General features: G+C 32.1%; 1 protein-coding gene and 1 pseudogene across 7 annotated transcripts in view; both read right to left on the bottom strand.

Annotated features, from left to right (window-relative positions):
- The window catches only part of Wdr62 (WD repeat domain 62), a 249,240-nt gene that overhangs the window by 181,246 nt on the left and 41,826 nt on the right, over positions 1 to 26,168 (bottom strand). The window lies entirely within an intron of this gene.
- On the bottom strand, positions 253 to 5,299 carry LOC148934853 (uncharacterized; annotated as a pseudogene).

Genomic DNA, 26,168 nt, shown 5'->3' with positions numbered 1-26,168 from the left:
CTCCAGCAGCTCGCGTTCCACTCGCTCTAGGTGTTCCATATTGCGAAATCTTGATTCTTTTAAATTGTTGTACTGTCTCATCAAAACAATTTTACATTTTTTTATTTTCTTTTTTTCTTTTCTCTATAGCTGCTTTAACTCGAAGCCAGTATATAAAGCGTTATATTTCTGACATGTCCGGAGATTGATGGGAATAGAACAACCATATATGATTATCCTCGCTTCTTGGAATTATCTCTGCTACTTTTTGCCGCGAGAGGGGTAGTAATATATTGTATGTGTCCTCTATAATGATAATATGTGCACGCTTCCAGAATTATTTCCGCTCTCTTAGAAGGAGTGGAGAAACAGAGAGTCGAATTGTAGCGTTCCTTAACTCTTGGACGAGGAATCGGGAAATGGGAAGTTGGGGTATAGTGTCTCTTTATAAAATACACCGCCACGTTCACTGGTAGATGAGAGATTGAGTCCCATAACGGAGAACTTGTTAATTCTTCCAATGACCTTTCCTTCTTGTTTTTATATCACATCACACTTTTCCACGGAGCACCTGCATATAACTCGTTCACAATGTTATCTTTTTTCAATTTGTGCAAATTGGGCACATGTTGCATGGCATTATCACACAGACGGACTGTTGGCAATTGGAGCAAAATCAGCTGTTTAGCGCATTGAGAGTATCTATCTCGTGCTTTCTAATGACATACAATATTCCAATGTCCGTCAGACGAACCATTCGGCACACAGAGTTAGTGCACCACCCGTTGAATAATAAAATTGTATTGAACAATACTTTTTATTATTATTCAACGCAAGGAATTCCGAACGGGTAACAATTTTTTCTGCGTAATCCGTAAGGTCATCACTTTGATCACTTACATAATTGCTATCGTCAGACAATGCGTGCTCTTCGTCTTCAATATCAATGTCAATATTGTCAATCTCCATTTCTTCTTCATTTTCAAACACTTCGTCCACTATATTCACAAAGTCTTCTTCCTCATCCATATTAAACACATTTTTTATTTAACACATTATCCATTTTCACCGTCAACTATTTTTTTCACACACATTAGACTTCCATTCACTGTGATCCTGCACAGTGGCGCAGTCCCCCCATGACCCATTATATATCATCGACAATTTCTTTGTCCCTTTGTCGGATCATCATAGGTCTCCCCAATTTGTTTATAGCAGCCAGAGTATCGGCGCTTCTCTTGACACGCCGCGACACGTACGCCGATTTCCATGAAAAAAGCCATCATAAGTCTCCCTGATTTGTTTATAGCGGTCGGAATATCGGCGCTTCTCTTAACACGCCGCGACACGTACGTCGATTTCTACGAAGAGTTATCTTTTCGCGGGCTCTTCCTAGAAAAAAATTTGAACATCATCGCGTTCCTTTGCGAACATGTCGCTACATGTTTGATTGCAACAATGAAATTCCTAGAAAAAAGGGGGAAGAGGATGGAGGGGGTTTGCCATGTCAAAAATTTACGCGATCAGTCCTCCATCGAACGATCTGCACGACAAAAAAGGTACTCCGCTCCTCCATCATTCGAACAACACGCAATGTATTCCGCCAAAGGAAGCAGCGCACCGTACAATGGCGAAAAACAAAAGAAGTAATGTAACGCGTAAGTTTCAACTGCATTTTTTTTATTTTTTTCTCTTTTTTCCAATATTGTGCAATATTATATATGTAATTTCCACAGTATTTCGGTGGAGCGTCGCGCGGTGCGCTTACTGAGCAGACGTTACACTCTGACGGCCACGGGTTACAAATATTTGGAAATTAGAATCAATGTTGGTCCACCGAGCTACGTGGAGATCATCTGGGAGACCATCGGGGACAGGAATTGATACTGTCCCTCGAAACGTGGAAGGGACTCTACGAGCAGCGATAGAATATTTATAAATTGCTGCTTAACAATTACAAAGACAATTTTATAAGCGTCGGACCATTAACCGTCAGAATTTGTCTGATGAACGACGTTACAGTCGTATATCTTGAATCTTTGAACGTACGCGTAACGATGATCGAATCGACGTTACATCGAATGTTTGCTCTGAACGAATCGATGTGACGTTCGATCGACTCGTCAGATTCGTCGATACGATCGATATCAAGTATACGCGATTCTCCAACATCGCGTCTGTTGTAACAGATCCCGAGGAAGTGCCGAATGCGATATGCGATTGCGATATCTTCGATAGACGTCAACTCATCGATTGCGAGCTGTTAGCTTTAGTTTTTAGTGTATAAGAAAAAACATGTGAATAAAAAAAATTTCACACTTAAAAATGTATTCAATATGTTTAAAAATATAAACATATATAATATGCAAAAAAACATGTATTTCTTTCATTTCTTTCTTCCTCACCATAAAATAATTAGAAAAATAACATTCGCCATAAGAGAGAGAGAACCGCAACGGAAGAGATAATAGATATACGAGAGAGAGATATTTATTTTTTACTCGGCGGGCGCGGCGGCGGCGGGCGACGGTGACGGGCGCGGCGGCGGTGGCGGCGGCGGCCCTCCCCCTCTGACGTCATGTCCACGCGCCCTGTTCAATTTTTTTATATCATCTTCATTATCATCTTATTTATCTTTTCGTAATTATTTATCACGGTGTTGAAGGCATCAATCGTCGATTCAATCGCTGTTTACGTTCAATGGCATTGAGTCGCCCAACACGCGCCGTCCCCTCCTCCCCCCTCCCCGGAGCTCCTCGGTTGCGCGCCGTTCCCCCCGCACACCCGCACCCTCCTCAACGCTTCTGAGTTAGAACCGGCCTATATTACTACTCAAGTGCACTCCGCATACTTCACATCGTATCGAAAGACACACGTCGAACGGGACATAACAGCTGCCAACAGCTGTCAACAGCACGCTAAGCGAATTTACAATGCTGTGTATCCACATCCACACCAAATAAATATATCAAATAAATATATTATAATAATATAAATATAAATATAATATAATATAAAAATATAATATAAAATATAAAATATAATATAAATATATTATAATATATCAAATAAATATATAATAACCAATATCTGAGTCAAATAATCTTATTAATTTTCGAACCCGGCCACCGACGATCATGTCCGTGCACCGAACTCGCACGACACCGCCCGGCGAGGACAAACCGTTGTACCCTCGATACACAACATCAAGTTTGAATTAGAGTTCGCGTATGAGTTTATATTTGAGCTTGCATTTGAATTTGAAATTTGAGTTTGAAATTTCTTTATTATTTGTTTCAAATTCATATATTTCAATTGTGGGAATATACACTCTTTCTTCTTCTTCTTTGTATTTATTGCTTGAAAATAGGCTTTACCGTTCCTAACTGTAACTAAAGCATCACCTAAAATACTATTTGTCACAATTAATCGCAGGATATATTCTTCCTTGAATTCTAGATTCGCAACTCTAATATTCATTTGTGAAATAGACCTAGCAGATATCATAAATTTTTCTTCCCATTTATCTTTTAATTCGAAAGATATAGTAATATTGTTCCATTCCAATTAATTTTTTTGATAATTAACATTTAAAATTGTTTAAAATTTTAAAGAAGTTTGAACTCAGAATCCCATGCTGTAGTATTGGAAAATCATCTTCCACCAAATGAAAAGAAACTGGACATCCTAAGATATCTATCAATAGCCAGCCCTAAGGTTACATGATGCGTTGTAATTCCATTTCTTAGTTTCAGAATTTCATTCCCGTCTACGAAAGTATCTGGTGTTACAGTACTCTTTTTGATTATATTCGGCTTTGATGTCTAGAAGGAAATTTAAAGTTTTCTTAAAATTTAAGAAAACTTTAAGCTTTCTAATTTTACTGTTGATACCTCTTCAATAAGCTAAATTTATTGCTTTATATTTGATTCGATTTGAGCGTTGATCTTCCATACGGGACGAACATTGGTTTTTCCTGGCTTATTCCTCACGGAAATCTCCCAGTTCCCTGCGTTGGCAATTTTTGTCTAAAGTTATTTGCGTTGCTGTTATTACGATTGTTGTTATTGCTCATGTTATTAATATAATTATTATTATGATTGCCGTTGTTATTATTATTGTTATTAAAAATTCTTTTCCGACATTCCTCAATTGTGTACCCTAATTTCTTACAATATCTTATGCAAGTTATTATAAAATTATGCAAATTATTATAAAATTTTGATTTGAATTTAATTTAAATCGTGGAATTGCGGATTGTACTCGATTATTATTTCTATTATAATTATTGTTATTATTACAGTTATTATTATTTCGCATATTTTGTGAAAATCCCAATCTATTTTGATTTTGATTCTTAATAATTAGCAAAGATCAGCCGCATGACCTACGCACACCTTACGACAAAATTGACATGTTATTATTTCAACTTCAATGCGACGAGTCGACTCGTTTTTCAGTGCGTTCTCTGCGAGTCTTATCATACTACACGTCTCATCATGTTTACGGTTTCTAATTCTTCCTCCGCATCAATTGCTCGTGCCTCTACTTCTTCAAACGTTCCTTCTTTGATATTATTATTTCTCTGTTTAATCCGCGTAAGAAGCTTATTTTTAAATGTTTCTCAATTGAATTTTGAAATTCCAAACTTAATATTCCGGTTTCTTTTTTCTGTGCGTCAAGAATTCGCTTTCCTAATTCCCTACCTCGATTTGCATATGCTGCCACCTTTTCGTCCTTCTTTTACTATAAATAAGCCAATTGCTCTTGCGCTTCATAAACTGTTTCTCGCGGTCCATATTTTGTTCTCAAAAATTCAACTAATTCCTGCATATTTTCAAAAGTTTTTCTCAATATCGATCATGCGCGTCCCCCTTTAATTTATTTCGTATTGCTCGTATTAAAATTACTTCCTGCGTGGATGCGACCATACTCAGTACTTCTTCGCCCTCGACGAAGTAAACAAAAGGAATATTTTCTCCATCAAAATTAGGCTTCTAACGCATCTCTGATTGAAAACTGTAAAAAATTACTTATCGTTTCTTCTAATACTGATGGCAAATTAGTAGCTTGATTTCGTTGCTGTAGCTGTTGTATCGTTCATTATTGTTCCCTAATTATCTTCACAACTTATTCATTTCTGTCTTCCCTAAATTCTCCATGGTATTTCTTGATGTTGATTCCCCTAAGCGATCAAATCCCTTCATATCTTGTTTAACTTATTGTTCTTCGTTCACTTTTTCATTGGTCCTTTTCACAAACCAGTGTAGTATCTCACCGCTGCCATTAAAAATTTATATGTCACGTTCTGATTGTCCATTTTTGGGTCAATACATTTAAGTACTTTATCCTCGGATTGAATTGGTTTGTGATTTAGTCAACTCCAAATAAATAATAAATTTTATAAATTTTATATCGCGGGTCTTTCCTATCAATTTAGTTATAATTCGGATAATTAATTTCAAAATCAATTTTATTTAATTTATATTTAAGAATTTGTTTAATTATTTTAATTTTAGATTGTTTTTCTAATTCTTTGAATTTTTGGAATAGTGGGAAGGAATCCTTATTCGAAATTATTGTCTGATTTAATTGAAATCTTAATCTTTTAATTTGAACTTTGCGTCCCCTTTTAGGGAAGATGCTTTTGAGAATTAATTATTAATTAACTAAAACTTTAAATCTAAATTGTTTAGTCGCAACTCCATTGGCTGCGACTAATTGATACGCTACGTTCTCCGTCAGCGATCAAATTTAGGCTTAGAATTATTTTCTTGTTTTTAGCTTATGAAATATTTAGAGAAGAATAAGATTTCAAGTTCTTCAATTTTATTTTAAATTTAAAATTATCTTTATTAAATTAGAAAGACTTAAAAATAGGTTAAATTCTCCTAAGAGAATTATTAAAAACAAATATCGAAATTAGCAAAACTGTTAACAGAAACTTGTTACAAATTAAAGAAGTCAACCCCAAGGATAACTCTGACGATAACGATGACAATAACGACAACTATCTCTGACTATAACTAACTCTAACAATAACTAACTGAAGCGCTTTCTCCACACTTATTTATTTATAGGTGGAAATGGTCAGAACTTCCCGCGCGAGCTTTCAGAACTTCTTATTTCCGAACGCATGATTAAGAGGGGAAAGGTTCCTTCCTAGAGGTGTCATCCCAATCTTTGTTGGCAACAGGCATAGCCTAGTACCAACCAAAATTCAATCGATAAATCAATATTTTTATCATGCTGTACGCATTCTTTCATTTACAGTTATTAAGTTTAGATAGCCGTGACATTAATAAATAAAAACTTCATTTTTACGTAAACTTGTTACGAAAGTCAGGAGCAAAACTGAACTGATCATTTTCTGGAAGATCTATTAATACTAGCAATTTAAAGTGAATTTTTTAATTGAAGTCTAAACAGTTTTTATATAAATTTATTTCCCTCAATTTACTATTTATATTTTTAACTATAACGTAGCAATTGTAACAACGACAATAAAGTGGTCAGCTAAATGAAATAAGTATGAAGCAACAAATTACTGCAACATGTGCTGTAATCAGTTTGAAAATAAGAAAAATAGAAATTCGACGATTGTAATGGTACATCAATGCAAACGGACATCATTTCGAGCACATCTTTTATGACACAAGACTCATTATTTTAATCCTTTATTTAATATCAAATGATCTTATAAGTTATTGAAATCATCTGAACATTCATTAATGCAGTCAAAAATCAAAAAGTATCTTCTATCATAAGTAGCATGCTATTTAAAGAAATAAAAGTGACTTTGAAATTTCCAAAGCGCTTTCATTCATAGAAAAACTATTACTGGCATATTATAATCCTCTTGATATTACATAACTTTATATATGTGTGTATAACATACATATATGTGTGTATGTGTGCGTGTGTGTGAGTGCGCGCGCGCATGCATGCACTCACATACTTACTCACTCACACACATACACACGCGCGCGCGCGTAAATATTTTGTATGTCATATAAAAATTATATTAATTTGTACTTATCATTTTAATTTTTTATTAGCTTGTTAAATTTTCATTATTTATTAAATAATTTATTGTAAAGAGAAAACATGTAATACATTCTGATTTCACGTAAATTTCTTCATGATTTATGGCACGATTATGTATTTATATCATTTATACAAATTGTAAAAACATAAACTATATCTTTTACCAATTTAAATTATCTGAATTAGCCAATCGACCAATTTTTCCATTGAACTTAACTAATCACTTTAATCATTAAACTTGTTGATAGATGCGATTGATCCATTCCAATAAAATAATAAACTTATATTAAGTTAATCAATGATGATGAAAATTAGTTTAAAATGAATTAAATTTAAACATTTTATTAAAAATTAATTTGTTATTTATAATTTTAAGTAGATTTTTAATATATTAAAATATTTATATTAATAATTATGATTTCTCACCTTAAACTATACATTTTAATATTAATAACATTTAATGACTTATTTATATATACATAAATATTTTGTATATTATATAAAAATTATATTAATTTGAAATTACTTTAAATTTTTTATTGGTCTTGAATTTTTATTATTTATTAAATAATATATTCTAAATAGGAAGCACGTAATAACTTTATTTTTTTTTCCTCATTTTAATTTCAGGTGAATTCCTTCATGATTCATGATTAGTGCAATCATGTATTTATATCATATCTACAAATTGTAATAAAATATAATGTCTTTACCATTGTAGATCACCTCAATTAATCAATCGACCAATTCTTCTATTGAAATACCTATTGCCTATTTACCTATCGCATTTGTTCTTAAATTTGTTGATAAATGCGATTGATCAATTTCAATAAAGTAATAAAATTATTAAATTTATCAATAATGATGGAAATTATTTTAAATACTAAAAACTAAATTTAAACGTTCCATTAAAAGTTTATTTCTTATGTATCATTTTTAACTAAATTCTTATAATAATAAAACATTTGTTATGAATTGATAATTGTGATCTATTATTTAAAATATATTTTAATAGTAAAATTTAAACACACACACACACACACGCGCGCGCGCGCGCGCGCGCGCGCGCGCACACACACACACACACACACACACACACACACACACACACACACACAGACACACACGCACGCACGCGCGCGCACACGCACACACACACACACACACACACACACACACACACACACACACCCATATATATATATATATATATATATATATATGTACATAAATATTTGTATATTGTATAAGAAACGGGAAATTGCTTGCGCAGATGTGCGGAAAGGTTGCGAAAGAGGTGCGAAGATATGCGGAAAGATTGTGGAAGAAGTATGAAATGGTTGCGGAAAAATTGCGGAAGAGGTGCAAAGATATGCGTGAAAGAGGTACGGAATGGTTGCGAATAAAGATATAAAAAAATTGTGAGAAAGCTGCAGAATGGTTGCAGAGATATGCGGAAAGATGCGAAAATATGCGGAAATGTTGTGGAAGAGTTGCGGAATGGTTGCCAAGAAGTTGCTAATAAACTGCTGAATTGTTGCTTAGAAATTGCGGAATTTGTGATTGTGGTGATATGCGAAAAGATTACGAGAGTTGCGTAATGTTTGTATCGAGAGAATAGGACCATCATCTCACCGTGGGGATTCGAGAAAATATACATATATATATATATGTATATTGTAATATATGTATATGTGTGTATGTCATTGTATTGTTGACTTGTTGTTCTAAACACGTTATTGCGATAAATATCATCACATGCCTCGGTAGTCGAAAGAATAAGATGCCTGCCCGGTAAGCAGGAGATCCAGGTTCGATTTTTGGCTGAGGTGATATTTTTTCGCAAAAATAATTACAAGTTTTCACGACTGGTTCGTGATCGGGCCCTGTCGTGACGCACACCTTCCCTTCTTATTTGGGTGATATTTGGAATGTTTGTGAGAAAATTGCGAAATAATTGTGGAGATATGCGGAAAAGTTACAGAAAAATTGCGGAATTTCTGCAGAGCTATGCGAGAAAGTTGTGGAACGGATGCGGAGATATGCAGAGAAGTTGCGGAAAGAGAGAAAATATGCTAGAGATAGATTGTGGAATGACCATGAAATTATATAATCTTCATATATCGCGCTGAAGGTTTGATCTCTAGTGCCACCGCCGTAGTGGCGAAAATTGCAACCGAAACCCACGGACGGTATCGACAAAAAAAATGACAAAAATAATGACGAAAATAATGATGTTTCTTAAAAATAAATTAAAAATAAATATCAACTTTGGATCGTAATATCTCCACTCATACGACACGGAGAGGAAAACTAAAAACACTTTTATTATATAATTCGAACCTAAGCTATCGATTGCGCCTATTCAGAAATTCATTGATCGGTTATTGAGATCTGATAATGTTGATAGCAACTCGTCGGCTCGCGTCAAGAGACATGACCGGTCTCATGAGGCGCTGGCGCTCACACTTGACGACGAGCCACGATCGTGTTTCGCGATAAAGACACGGACAAGGATAAGATAAACAAGAATAAATGAGCTTCTATTTTCCACCGCAACGGTACATCGCGGTGGAAAATAGAACTATCAACGTGGAGTTCTTAGCTGAGTACTCAGAAGCCTTACTTAAGAGAGGTTATATTTTGAAATCCAAAGAGAAGAAAAAATGAAAAATAGTTGCAAAGCATGCAAGAATAGCAACTAAAAAAATGGTAGGTTGCTTGCTGTCCGAGATTATAATAAACATTTTTTTAGAAATGAGAGATAAAAACAAATCGTGCGAACTTGAAAGTAAGTAGTATTTCAAATATTTAGGTAAATTACAAAATAAACTCAAAATATTAATCTTAAAGACACCATATAATTTTATTATTATGATCATATTTAGATTATACTTAAGTTAATTAACTTTTTCGCTACCATGGGCGATTAAAGTCGCTAGACACGAAAAGCAGTCGAAAAGATCAGATCAAGTAACTGCGAAGTAATACATAAAAAATAATAAATAAAATAAAAAAGATTCATAAAGATTGTACGAGATAAAGAAACATAACTGATAAATTGAATTATGAACGGCGAATCAGGATTGGCGGAAGAGAATTTATTTCAATGTTTAATTAAATGTGAAGCTAATTAACAAAATAAAAATAGATCTTGTTTTAAGAATAAAACTATTTCCTATTAAGAAAAGTATTATAAAAGCAAATCTTTGAGGTATTATAAGCAAACCCGAAACGTTAAAGACCGCTTGCAAGTGAGTTATACACTTAGGTATAGTGATCGGTTCAGCAAAAACGATCAGGCGGCCAAAGCCGCGGTAGTGAAAGGATTAAAAAGATTATCTGAAACGACATATTGGTTTTCCGTTTCTATTTGATAAGATATGCCAAGAACAGTTACAAATCTTCTAATGTGTTTTCTTTCAAATCGAAATTTTGCTTCACATTTCTCTAACACCAAATTATTTAAATCCAATCTTTCATATTGTTCATTTCTGATACCGGTATTATGATGTGGTATCAATAACTCGTTTATAATAGTTTCCTCCGCGAAATTGAAATCGAAAACAGCGAACGAATCAGCATCTAATAAATCCTCTATCTAATATTATGCCATTTTACTGTATGTCATTATAGCGTCCATTGCACAAGAATTCTTTTGATTACTTGGAAAGTACGTACAGACGGTATTAAGTTACGTTACGACTTTAGCATTCACTGTAACTAATTAATTTACTGTAATTAATTTCGTGCTATCTCAACTAATATATCAATGGGCAGACTATAAGAATGGGCAGTTTTATAAGATAATGAATGCCATATTTCATCACAGACTAAATATTAACTCCCGCAGCACAACTGAAATTTGAAGACTTGAACGATTTTTCACTTTTGAATCATTCGATAAACAATAAAGGAAAGAATTGGCTTCTCTCTCTAAAAAAGTAGTAGTTGCTAAATGACTTATCGGCAAATGACACTGTATTTTCGTCAATACATTTTGTACAGCAACAAGTCAAATTCGAACTTGTACCTCCCACAACTCAGTTGTGCTAGCGAATCATCCTTAGACATAGATCGATAGCGTTTCTCCGTCGCTTTTACCGCCTTCTCATTTTCGATCAACATTCGTTATCGCTGCCGCATTTGCCGTAAGAAGTAGAATGATCTCTCTGAAATGTATACGAAGGGCAATCAAAAAACCATTACTTGAAGCGAGCTATTACGTAGAAAGATTTCTGTCGTTGCCACGTTCCTGAAGATTTCCGTTGTTTCTGCGAGATTTTCGTTGTGCGCAAATCACACTGTACTTTGACAGCTAAAACTAGCAACAGACATACCGCCCTCGACGACCGTTGATTGCATGGTGAAATAATCATCAATGAAATACATCATATCTTACAATTAATTTCGGAATTCTTTGATATCCGATCTTCCTGTCTTGGTCCACGATCTTTCATATAAAATTAAACTCGCCAATCCACAAATATTTTCAACAAAAATTTTTGTTTGTAGAGCGTAGAAAAAAATATAATATAGAATAAAATATAGAAAAAAATTCCTTTATTTTGAAAAAAGATTTATCTTGTCTTTATAATATTCAGAATTTTACGATAAGTTATTTTAATTTTTAATAGCATAAAGGTATCTTTTTTAAAATGTAAAACTTTTAAAAAAATAATTGTCTAAAAAGAACTATAATTCTTATTAATGAATTAAAATTACGTTGGGATATAATAAAAATTCGAAATTATTATGAAGTTGCGACATAATTTTAATTTAGCATAAAGAAATTTAAAATTTTTAATATTGTCCAAGTAATAAGATGCATATAAAAAATTACTTCATTTTTAATAGGATAAAATAATTCTCAAGCTAATATTGAAAACCTTAAATCGCATCAAATGATAAATATATGACGTGATGTTTGTGTATGCATAAATTAGTTTGTGCCAAAATATAAAATTGCATTATGCATGCGAGTATGTATATATATATGTGCGTATGTGTATGTTAGAATAAGGGATGTGGTAGGATAGAAATTGAAGATTTAAATTTATAAGTTAGTTTATAAAATATAAGATAAAAAAATGTGTTATATAAGCGATGCGCGCGCGCGTGGTGTGTGTGTGTGTGTGTGTGTATGTGTGTATTTGTATGTGTGTGTAGAAACGGTTTTATGTAATTAGGCTTGCATTAGGATTGCAATTATAAATTAGTTTACGAAATGCGAAAGAAAATGCGTTATATGTGCAATGCGTTATATGGATATGTGTGTATATGTATTCATACGTATAGAAGCGGTTTTATGTATAAAATATATGTTAGGATTGAACTTAATTTTTAAACTAAAATCTAGTTTATAATAAACTAAAATATAGTTTATAATGTATAAAATAAGAAAGTGCGATGTATGTACAATGTATGTACATATGTGTGTGTGTATATATACGTATGTATAGAAGGTTTAATGTAATGTAGCGTGCGTTATTATAAGTCAGTTTATAAAATATAAAGTATTTAAATGCTTTATATATACGATGCGTGTGTATGTGTGTGTATAAAAATAAAGTGGTGTAATAAGCATGCATTAAAATTGAAACTAGTTTTAAAATCTATATTTTATTTATAAAATATAAATGAAAATGCATTACAACCAAGATCAGTTTTGATTTATAAGTTGCAAATAAAGTAAAATTTTTATATTGTTAAAAAAAGTCTTTAGTCTTTTTTATCTTTCTTCAACTCTTCTTATAAAGGTACAATATTTTTTTCTACATGTTTTCTAAACAAGCTGCATTATTTGTCCTTACTATTTCATTACATATAAAATCTAGCAGCGCCAAGACTTTTGTATTTAATATTTTTTTATTTGTTTTATTTTATATTACTACTTCTTATATTTGTTTTAATTCTCTTACAGTGATGCTATATAACGTAGACATTTACAATTAGACCGATCATTTCGTCGCTATATGTAAAATGGTGCAATTATTTTTATTTTATTATTTTTTTGTAAAAAATTAAACCATTTACATTAAACAAGCATTCTTAACTTATATATGATAAATCACACTTAAAACATAACAATCTTTCGTAATATAATAATGATAATTAAATAATATTTATATTTTCTTTTCACAGTTATGGTAATATTTTGATATAATAAATAATCACATACATTTAGATTATGTGATATACACAGATTACGCATGCATGTTCACTAGAGGATATAGCCAACGAAAACTCGATATCACTTTTATCTCTTTCTATATCTATACATTAGACATTTCTATAATAAATCTGTTTTAAGATTATTGGAAATATTATTCGAATTATATAACTTTTATACAACATTATACAAGTTCTTTTAACATGTAAATAAATTTAAATTTAAAATAATCAGATTTAATCAGATTTTAGATAATATTCTTTCTATCAAGTATTTGTCACCATACAACATAATATTAACTATAATTAGGGATTAAGAAATGTATGACATTAATTTTAAGCAAACAATAATAACAATAATATTATATTTATATTAATAATTTATAATTAAAAACAATAATAAATTCATTTTAGAGTTAAAAAAAAGCTTTACATAAAAAAAATCTCAAAAAATAAAAAAAAAATACAAAATATAATAATACAAACAACATAAAAATATTAATGTTCATGTTTTACTTCCGTCATTAATAATAACATAAGATAGTAAATAATAAGGTTCAATTTAAAAAAATTATACAAATAAATCATATAATATATAGCTTTCTTCAGCCATATTACAATACATTTGAACCCTATAACTACAAACAAAACGGAAGCACAAATAATTACAAACGATTTTAAGAAAGACTACGCAAGCGGATTTGAATCTTAATATCGGGTGCAAATCATTCTTTTAAATTTGAACATTTTTAATGGATAGAACTACAAACAAAATTATTGTTACTACAAACAACTATAAACAAAATACTAACTGTTTTCGTATAAAAATGTTAATTTTTTAAAAATAGGGTGTCAAGTTCATAAAGATAAATTTAATTTATTACTAAGAATTCTTTTTAGACAAATATTTTTTAAAAGTTTTATATTAAAACTTTTAAAAAACGAATTCGCGTCTCATTCTCATTCTCAAAAGGGTAGAACTCGGATGTCAGGTGAGAAAGAGAGAGAGAGAGAGAGAGAGAGAGAGAGAGAGAGAGAGAGAGAGAGAGAGAGAGAGAGAACGCTGATTGAAAGTAAATGAGATTAACTTTATACGTGACACTGGATTTTATACGATATTCACAAGAAATCATTAGTCGTGTTATTAGAGCGAGTGTACAAAGTATTTGATATGGCCGAGAAATACGAATATTTGATGTACAATGTGCGAAGCGTTTATCGCGAAAACAGAGATCATGGTCGGATTTAAACTGTCACGTGGCGATTCAGTAGCGCGAGGCGTTTGAAGCGCGAAGCGCACGCACGTGTTTGCGCCGAGAGCTGTCAAACTGTTGTTTACTGTCAATCGGCTACGATAAGGCGTGATTCGATAGATTACGTTTACGAGAGATGAAGAACCATCATAGAGATGTTGCTATTATATTATATATGATGATACTGTATATGATGATACTCCTTGATACTGAAAGGCGAGATTTCGGTTGATCAGGAACTCCGATCATCGAGTGCACTCGACCACGCAGGGAGAGATCTAGTGCTGTAATCTGAGATCGGGAGGCGGATTGGCGAAGAGAGCTCTGAGGCCAAGCATACTTGGTCGTGCGGACAAGCGTCTCAGTTTTGTAGAGTCGTGGAGAAAAACGGATGATAAGCTTCGTCGAGTGTACTCGGTCGTGCTGAGGAGCACTTCAGTACTTTCAGACTGTATTCGGCGATCGGTATTCGGCTTCTTTTTAGCTATCTCTCGTGAGATCTTGTTCTCGAGACTTCGAGAACGGGAAAAATAATTCGGAAGGAATGGTGAAAAAAAGAGCCTCTCTGTGAAGAGCAGTACCGTTTTATCCGAGATCGATCTCAATATTTCGATATGAAACAAAGTCGGATTGGTCGATCTCGAATAAGAATCTCCCTCCACAGAAGCGAAAAAGGATATCGGTGGATAATTAATTTTTAATAATCAGGATTCGGCATAGGAGAAGGATCGGAGCAAAGGTTTCGGAATGGGATTAGGAATAGGTTTCGTAGTGCAGTATCAGCGGAACGTTCAAATATCGTAACGTAATTTCGACGCGATGCAAAAGGCATACAGTCTTTAGAAATGGGGCGCAAAAATGCACTTTGTTATAACATTAAAGAAAGTCTTTTATGCTATTTAAAAATAAAGTAATTCACCACAAAATTCTGTTTAATATTATAAAAAAAAATAAATTTTTTTCTAAAGTTAAGAATCTTTATTTTTAACTTCACATACTTCATATTTCTTCTTTTATTTTGAGCATAAACTTATTAGATACGTAATAGTTATAATTTCTTCTATAAAAATTCATTACTTCAGAGTAACTGAACAAAATCACTCGCAAGAAGACGTAAATGATTCATTTTAAAATTTAATGCAAAGATTTCTGAAGAAATGGATTGTTTAAAAATTAATTTAATATAAAATAGAGTTCTTTTTTGCTTATCTAAATCTTCCTAATAAGGTTTGTCTTGTTTTCAGTTTTATACTTTCTTAATATTGCTATATTTTTTATAGAAATCAATTTTTTTTAAATGGATTTTTAAAGTAATAAAGTCATTTGTAGTAGATAATTAACAATTTTTATGGGAGAATTATTAAAAAGATAATTTAAGATACAATTCAATTAAAAAGTATTAACAAGAAAAAGATAATATCCTATTTGAAAGGATGTACAGATTTTTTAAATTTTCAAAGAAAAATGTTAAAATAAAAAATTATAGGTTTTTGTAAGCATTATAATCTGTTTTGACGATTAGTATTATCCCTTGTAAAATTTTATCTAAAAACATGCTTCTAACGGAAGGAATATAATTTTTAATACAAAAGAAATTTTTTCACATTATTACGCATAAGGATACTACACAGCAATGGCACTGCGAAGTTGCGAAGGCACAGTGACATAGTGGCGGAACGCTCACGCTGCTACCAGGCGCACGATTTGATGTACATACGCCTATCTAAGGGACAGCGCTGATTGAATTATCTTTATTCAATAATTATTACTTTGTTAAACATTATAATAGGAAATGATTCAGAATTTTTCGACTCAGTTTTTCATAAGGAATAACGCTATATAATTAATGGGTGCTATTTAAGTTATACCGTTAAATTACACGATATAATATAAATAAAAAAATATTTTTTTATAATAAATATAAAAGTTCATAACAGATCAACGGATATGTAAAATAAAACACGTATTATCTCGTCTCGTTTACACGAGTTGTTACAAGATCTATAAGGGAACGCGGAGCATAATGAATTCGCAAGGTATAATTGGGTATAACCGATATTTTTTTACAAAGGCGCTACCATCTAATAAAATATTACGCAATTATTATTAGATATATCTTACTGTATGCTGTTATCAATTATATCATTTTTACTTGCTAGAAATTATTTAATGAATTCATTATGCTCTTCGCGACTGAGTTGCAATTTCTTTGAGACATTTGCTTTAAAGTAAGCAATATAATAATGAAATTTTGTTTTTTATAACCGATACATATATGTTATTAAATTGCTTGTCACTTTAATAAAGTATCTATGCAAATATATTATCAGTGTTGTTTTATATTTAAAATAATTTTTTAAAATAAATATATTAAAATAATTTTTTATAATAAATATTATTATCTAAAGTAAGTTTATATACTTATACTTCTAGATATAATGAAGCACAGAATATAGGATAAAATAATGTACAATAAATGCGCCATAATAGAAGGCAGTAAAAATAAGGTTACTTAAGGTTATTTTTAATATCACTTTTCTAATCTATTAATATAATTAATTTACATATTCGATTAGTATACGGAAGAATAGTGTTTCTTTATATTAAACAAAAAAAAATGAGAAAGAAATGATTAAAGAAATGATTATTAAAATGATTTAATAATAGATCTTTAATAATATATATTTTTTAATATTACTAAAAAGTAATATTTATACAAAATTATCTTTTTAAAAAAAATAAAAAAATGCCGCCAAACTTACGCTCTTGTTCCTAATTATTTTTTACGAAAAAAGACTATTTTATAGAAAAATTTAATAGAAAAATATCCATATATGTCTCTTGATGTTATCGCGGGAATGTTAAGTTTTTATACGTCAGTTGAATCTTGAGGTTACTTTACATTATTTAGAATTTGCAATAAAGTCCGTAGCAAAATAATGTAATTATTTTTAATGTGTAATATTAAAATTATTTTTAAGATATCTTTTTAAGAAATTATTTAAAAAATTTTTTAATTTTATTATTTATTATATAGTTTATTAGTTACAAAGAAATAAGAATATAATAATGTAATAAAATGTTATTATTATTATATTATTATACACATTAGATTTTATTTATAGTGCAATAATTATTAGTGCAATAATTAAATTTTACTGTCAATTGCAAATTTGACCTTTAATATAAAATAATTTTTCATGTCAAATCTTTTGTAAAATTTAATTTTAATACTATTAATATTAGTACTATTAATTAGATTTTATTGATAATTACAAATTGGTCCTAGTCTTTGATTGATTGATAAAATCTTTTTTATTTTTGTTTAAGATTTCGTTTTTATTTTGATTATGATTTCATTTCTATGATTCAATGGTTTTTTTATAGTTCATTTTTATGATTACAAGTTTATGCTAATTTTTTACATTGTTTAATTGTTTATAGAAACAATTAATTAATTAATTAATATATATATATATATATATATTCCTAAACATATATATATATATATATAATTTTAATTTTAATTTTTTTAATGTAAAAGTTTTTCTATAAAATAGATTTCTTGCATAAATAAAATAGATTCATTGCACAAAAAATAATTAGAATAGATGTAAACATTAACACTTTTAATATATGAGAACAGTAAAACATACAGGATATAATCTACGCTACGATATGATTTAGTAATATAATGATGCAACATATATTCAATAAGAAACAAGGTCTTTCTCGCAGGTAATTCGTAGCATGTTATGTAACGTAAGTTTTGTCATATTTGAATGACAAAAATAAGAGATATTACACACACACACACACACACACACACACACACACACACACACACACACACACACGCACACGCACGCACGCACGCACGCACGCACACGCACACGCGCGCGCGCACACACACACACACACACACACGCACACGCACACGCGCACACACGCGCGCGCGCGCGCGCACACACACACACACACACACACCAAAAAAAGTGTTGCATCACCTCGGTTCCAAGCTCTCCTAAACACTGACGTTGAATGTGTATATTGCATCAATAACACAGTCCCTTAGAGTCGGAAGTGATGTAACACTTTTTTTTATGTGTGTATATATATATTAGGTGTACAAAAAAGTTCTGAGCTTTAGATTTCATACAACCGAAATAACAATTTTATATATCTTCCCACCCTTTTGCGGTTTTAAAGCGTTGACATTTGGCCTTCTAAAATGCCATACGGTTTGGCGTTTGATGCACATAACCTCAAAAAGTAGTGTTCACGATGGCAATAACAAAAGAGCATATTCGATTTTCCATCCACTTCGCGTTTCATCTGAAGAAAAATGCTGCTGAAGCCACTGCAATGATTTGTGCTGCATATGGAGAGAACACTGTAAGTCATACTACATGTAAAAGATGATATCAAAAATTTCGCCAAGGAGATTTCAGTCTTGAAGATGAACCGCGTATTGGACGCCCTCAAAAGATTGAAACGGACGAATTGCAAGCACTGCTGGATATAAACTCTGCGCAAACTGAAAAGGAGCTTGCAGAACAACTTGGCGTTACGCAGCAAATCATTTCCGTACGTTTACATATGATGGGAAAGGTTGAGAAGGAAGGCAAATGAGTTCCGCATGAATTGTCCGAAGACAACAAAAATCGTCGGCGTGACACTGCACTCACTTTGCTTTCAAAGTTCCGGAAAAAAGATTTTCTGCACAAAATCATTACAGGCGATGAAAAGTGGATTCTTTATGATAACCCTAAACGTAGAAAATCATGGGTTGACCCTGGTCAATCTTCGATATCGGCGCCAAAGCCCAATATCCACGCCAAGAAGGTTTTGCTCTGTATCTCTGTATTTGGTGGGATTGGAAAGATATGTTGTATTACGAGTTGTTACAACCGGGTGAAACAATCACGGCAGACCGCTACCAACAACAATTGACCAATTTGAGCGATGCATTAGAAGAAAAGAGGCCATTTACTGGCCAAGGACGTCATAAAGTGATCTTGCTTCATGACAATGCTCGATCACATGTTGCAAAAGCGATTCAGGACCATATCTTTGCGTTAGGCTGGGAATTTCTCCCGCACTGTTACGTGCCGCAACTCGGTATTTGAAAACTATTATTTTTTTTGTTCCCCTTTGTCGAACGAATTTTAACTATCGCGTTATTTAAGTAATTCAGGATATCCCTTCCTTTTTTTCTTTCTTCCCGACACACTTTCACTTTAGTCCTGTCCAAACAACTCATAACACATCATCATGTTTTCCAAAATTCTCACGTAATTTTCCCCTTTTAGAAAACCGTCCCAACCGTTATATTCTTGCATCAAAACGCGTCGCGTTATTGATTAATGCATTAGCAAAATACCGCCTACCTCTTGGACGAAGATCCTTCCTGAACACGAAGTTCAGTTCTCGTCAAAAACTCGAAGGAAAAACATCACAATCTCATCAAGTGTATCGTGTGCGAGAAATAAAATTCAACCTTACAACAATCTTATGAATTCTCTGAATTCTTAATTCCTTTACACATTACGTCGCGACTCGCACGTAATAACTGGTGGCAGCGGTATCGAACCGTTTAAGAAGGTTGAAGCGTCTACCAACACCTCACTCTGTTTTGCCAACAAGACTGAGTCAACGAAACAAAGCACGAAGGAAGAGAACATAGTCAATCAAGATTAAAATCGAGAAAACTTCGCAATCTAGTAGAAGTAGAAGATCAAGGTCTGGTTGACGATTATTGTTTCGACTTGACGAAGGCGACAATAGATACGATTATTCCTCATAATTGTACGATTTGGCTACCTATAGTCCGATGAAACCCTGGTGAATTGTGGCATAAAAACAAAAAAAAATCACTTGAGATAAAAGGCATTAAGGAGCCGATACGTCGCAGACGGAAACCCCGCAGTGAGCACGGAAAAGGACCACGAGACATCCCGGAAAGCAAATATCCTTTCGAGACAACGCCGACGGCAACGACGAGACTCCGGGGACAACCGACACGTAAAAAAAACTTCATTGAACGACGGTATCCTGAACAACCTCATCGAACGACGAGATTTTGCATTAGCGATGAATATTTCCCGGATAACCACGTGTTACGTTCTGCTGTTACTGTAAGTCTTACGAAGTCATATGAGTTATAGAAATTCCAAAGCGTACTATAATACAGATAGTTCCGAAAGTAGCTCTATAAATAATAGTTTCGAGTCCGATTATATATCTTTGAAAGAAAAACCGACAATTACGAACGACCAAGCGTCATCATTAGTACATATTATGGATAAACCAAGCCATACCCATGACCAACAAAGTCGAAGATCTTCTACTTCGACAAGCAATAGTTATTTTTCTGTTCGTCATAGCTTATCACTCTTGCCGGTCTTTAATGATACGAATGCTCATGGCACGAATGGTACATCAATTCACATCTGACTTTAAAGGAGTCCTCGAATTAATTGAACCAGAAGAACGATTATTTTTCTTTAGAGCTGTTTTAAGCTAAATTAACAGGAGACGTTGCGTTAATTAGGTCAATATATACCATAACGAATCTCGACGAATTATGTAGCGCGTTAGAAAAAGAATTCGGTAATTTCAAATCTTTTGATAATTGGGAATTGGAAATAAATAATCTCAGACAGCATAGAAACAAATCCTTGAAGGAATACATTAATAAAGTAAGAAAATTAAATTCTGAAATGATTGTCGCGATTTCTAACTACCCTGATCCAACGGCAAGAACAGGATTAAAAGTATTTGCTACTAATAAATTAATAGATCATTTTATAGGTGGATTGCATAGACATATAGGGCAACATCTTTTAGTGCAAAAATTTAATACTTTAGATAGAAAGTACTGTTAGATTTGTTAGAAAATCTCAATCATACAGACAGACTTAAATTTAATAATCACAATCAATCAAATTATGTAACTTGCAATTATTGTAAAAAGATCGGTCATTCCGAAAATGAATGCAGGAAAAAATATTGTAATATGCAAAACCGAAATACAAACTCAAATTTTCCACACAATAACTACTGCTATAATAATCACGAATTTAATACTGTGCAAAACTTTGACAATAATTCAAGACCCAGATTTAATAATAATAATAGTAATACACAAACTAATAGTTATCAAGAAAATAGTAGACGAAATTATAATAATCGAAATAACCCTATCAATTCACTAAATAATTATCACTGTAACGGTAATCAATCTAATAATTCGCATTTAAACTACCAAGGCCAAGCGAAGAGCGCGCAACGCTTAGGCCAATCAACGAGTCGCGCGAATCCAATCCACATAATAGAAACAACGCAAGAACATATACAATCCAAACAACCTCCCGAAATCTTATCACTATCCCCTTCGACGAGCTCACAAATCCATCAGATCAATTCTTGTTAGATACGGGCGCTGATATTAATATTATTAAAGCAAGCTCTTTACTTCGCGACACGTTAGTATATCAGGATAACAAAGTTGAAATTCAAGGCATAACAGAAGAAAAGTAACAAACTCTTGGGACAGTATACTTAAACTCGGAAAACGAAGTTCATGAATTTCACGTAGTATCTAGCAAATTTCCATTAAAAGAACAGGGAAATATAGGGTCAACTTTTTTACGGCAGGAAAATGCAAAAATAGATTTTGAAAAGCGAACCGTTACAATCAGAAATAATAAAATATATCTATTAGAATTTAGTAATATAGTAACCCTACCCGCTAAAAGCATGTGTTTATGCACAATTAAAACAAAACAAAATAATATCGAAAACGGATTAATAAATCAACAAGAAATTTTGCGTGATGTTTTCCTTATAAATAATATTGTAAAAGTAACTAATAATGAAACTCATATGTATGTAATTAACACAACGAAAGAAGAAATTAACATCGAGATACCCGCAATTAATGTAGAGCCAGTGTTAATCGACACGAGCTCGAGGGACAGCCCTACATACTCTATAGATTCGGTTATCTCAAATAATTTAACGGATAGATTAAAAATATTGAAAGAAAATTTACGACTAGATCACTTAAATAAAGAAGAAAAGCTCTCTATACTACCAGTTATTGAAAATTATAATGATATATTTTATTTACCGGGAGATAAACTAAAAGATACAAATAAAATTACACATTCCATCCCCACCACAGATGACACTCCAATAGTTGTAAAACAATACAGATACTCTCCTGTTCATAAAGAGGAAATAAAACAATAAATAAATAAACTGCTTGATCAAGATATTATTTAGCCTTTATTTTCTCCGTTTAATTCTTCTTATGGGTAGTACCGAAAAAACCCGACGCTGATGGTAACAAAAGATGGAGATTGGTAATAGATTTCCGTAAATTAAACAAAAAAACAGTCGGGGACGCACACCTTTTGCCAAACATAACGGACATTCTTGACCAGCTAGGTAAAGCCAGATACTTCTCATGTTTCGACTTAGCTTCAGGTTTTCACCAAATTCCTATGAATCCACAAGACTCAATTAAAATCGTCTTCAGTACACCTAATGGTCATTATGAATATAAAAAAATACCCTTTAAAGGTTTAAAGAATGCTCCCGCGACATTCCAAAGACTAATGGACAACGTTTTAACGGGTTTACAAGGAAACATTTGTTTTGTTTATTTAGACGATATCGTCATTTATGCGGAATTATTGAAAGAGCATACTGAAAAACTTATTCAACTCTTTAAACGATTAAGAGAAGTCGGTCTTAATCTACAACCGGACAAGTGTGAATTCTTCAAAAAAGAATTGCTTTATCTAGGTCATATAATTTCTGAAAACGGCGTGAAACCTAACCCAGAAAAAATAAAAGCGGTAAAAGAATATCCCGTCCCGAAAAACCATAAAGAACTCAGACGGTTTTTAGGTCTTGTAGAATATTATCGACGGTTTATAAAAAATTTTAGTGCAATTTTACATCACTTTTACAAACCCAACCTTTTACATCACTTTTTAGGAAAATATACCATTCAAATGGGAAATGCAACAACAAATAAATTTCGGAAAAATCAAAGAATTACTATTGAACGAACCTATATTACAATATCCGGATTTTAATAAGGAATTCATACTAACTACAGACGCGAGCGACGAAGGAATTGGCGCGGTTCTATCACAGGGTAAAGTTGGATACGATCTTCCTATTGCTTACGCTTCCCGGACACTTAACAAAGCAGAACGTAATTACGATACCACAGAAAAAGAACTTTTAGCCATCGTGTGGGCTACAAAACACTTTCGACCATATTTGTACGGCAAAAAGTTTAAAATAATAACCGATCATAAACCATTGATTTGGCTTTTTAACGTTAAAGATCCATCGTCGCGTTTAATGCGGTGGAGATTAAAATTAAAAGAATATGACTACGAAATTTTATACAAAGAAGGAAAACAAAACACTAATGCAGACGCTCTTTTTCGAATACCGCAAATATCAGCCTTACAAAGTAAAGCTTCAAGTAGCAATCACGTAAATCCTAGTTACAGTTTATTTCTACAACATGCATTAAATGATTTATTATGGAAGACAAATAATATAATTCCTCAGACTTCAGGCAACATAAAAGGATTATTAGTAAAAGAAGCGATTCCTTCCCCAAAAATTAAAATCACACTATCAAAAATTGACGGAAACAAAGCGAAAAATATAACACTAATACTAGGAGATATTAACGTAATAAAAAAAGAAACGCTCAACCGAGATACATCTTATTACACGAGAAAATAAATAGGTACTTGTAAATCTAGAAATTATATTCAAGTGTTTAATTAAATTAAAAGAATATGCTATCTCGAATAATCAAACGATAATATCAATAGGAGATATTATAAATAAAGCAAGAATCACTCAAATGATTAAATATATATTTAAAGATACAATTAAAGTATTTTTATTAGACACAATTAAAGTATTTTTATTAGAATTCGTACCTAAAGAAATTACTGATCCGAATGCAAAACAAGATATACTCAAAGAAATACACAATTCAAAAATCGGTGGTCATAAAGGCGTCATGAAAACATTAAAACAAATTCAACAATATTACTCATGGGATGGTATGAAACAAGACGTGAAAATATATAAAAGCTTGTCACGATTGCCAAAAACGAAAATTAGTCCGCGAAAAGACGAAAGCTCCTATGTTAATTACAGATACGCCAAGCGAGGCATTTCAAAAAGTTGCGATAGATATTGTAGAACCTCTATCGGAAACAGAAACTGGGAATAAATATATATTGACGACGCAGGATCAGTTGACAAAGTTTTGCACAGCCTATCAGCCTATCCATTATCAGATACTAACAGTACAACGATAGCTAATATAATAATTAATAAATTTATTTATACTTTTGGTTCACCTGCAGAATTATTGTCCGCTCAAGATAGTAACATATCCGGAGAAATAATGAAGGAAGTTAGCAGAATTTTTAAAATAAAACAAATCAAAACTAGCGTTTATCATCCACAATCAAATGGATCATTGGAACATTCTCATCATGTACTAGCCGAATACTTTAAAATCTTATATTAATGAGCATTAGAATAATTGGGATTCGTTTCAAGACGCCGCAATGTTCTCATATAATACTTCGTATCATGAAAATATAAAGATATCTCCTTATGAATTAATATTTGGTCGCAAACCATGGTTACCTTCGACTCTTGTTGAGCCACGACAAGGAATAATACATAGAGAATTTCTCGTAGATTTAGTTGAGAGACTAACTTATTTGAAAAAACACGCAGCGGAAAATCTCCAAAAAGCTAAAGAATCGGCTAAACAATATTATGACAAACGCGTAAAACCTTTAATACTAGATCCTGGAGACTATGTTTACGTACTCCACGAGACAGTTAGAACAGGCAGTAAAAATGGATCAGTACGATGGTCCATTCGAAGTTTTGCATCGAATAAACGAAATTAATTATGAAATTAAAAGAGGTAGACGTAATCAAATCTTAGATGTCAATAAATTGAAACGCGCATATTTCTCTTTGCAGGATAATAAGGATAGTTAATTCGGAAACAAACCTCTTCGTTAAAAACTAAACCGCTAAAGAAATTAGCAGGGATTTATTTCGAAATTTAGAAGAATTACATATTTTTAGAGATCATTGGAAATTTGTAAATTATGTAAACCTTGCGCCGTTAGAAGAAAAAGAAGAAATATTAAAATTTTATACTAATAAGATAGATCTTTTGTGTTACATATTACATATAACTTCGGGCGTGGTACAACATGCTTGGGAGCGCAAGAATTACAGCGCTTAAAACGTAGATAGAAGAGCAAGTTTAAAAATTAATAGAGAAACCATTAACGATTTAATAGGACGAGCCGATGACGTAAACGAATTCAAGCGCAGATCCAAACGAGGAGTTTTTGATTTTATTGGTCAAATAGCGAAAATTCTTTTTGATACACTAGATTCATCCGATGCAGATTATTTTAATGAACAAATAGATCTCGTATATAATAATTCACGACAACTAACAAATCTATATAAAAAACAAATAAGTATTATTCAGTCTGCTATTGGTAATTTTTCAAATGCTTTTACGGTAAGCAAACAAAAATTTAAAGAAGTAGATTTTAACTTAAATACTCTTAATAAAGAAATTTTAAAGAACACGAAAACGTTATCTGATGTACAGATAAATACCAA

Source organism: Pogonomyrmex barbatus, unplaced genomic scaffold, assembly GCF_055798465.1.
Source record: "Pogonomyrmex barbatus isolate J1 unplaced genomic scaffold, ASM5579846v1 scaffold7, whole genome shotgun sequence".
Lineage (NCBI taxonomy): Eukaryota > Metazoa > Arthropoda > Insecta > Hymenoptera > Formicidae > Pogonomyrmex > Pogonomyrmex barbatus.
Note: the sequence above shows the minus strand (reverse complement) of the source record. Positions and strands in the feature narration are given on the sequence as shown.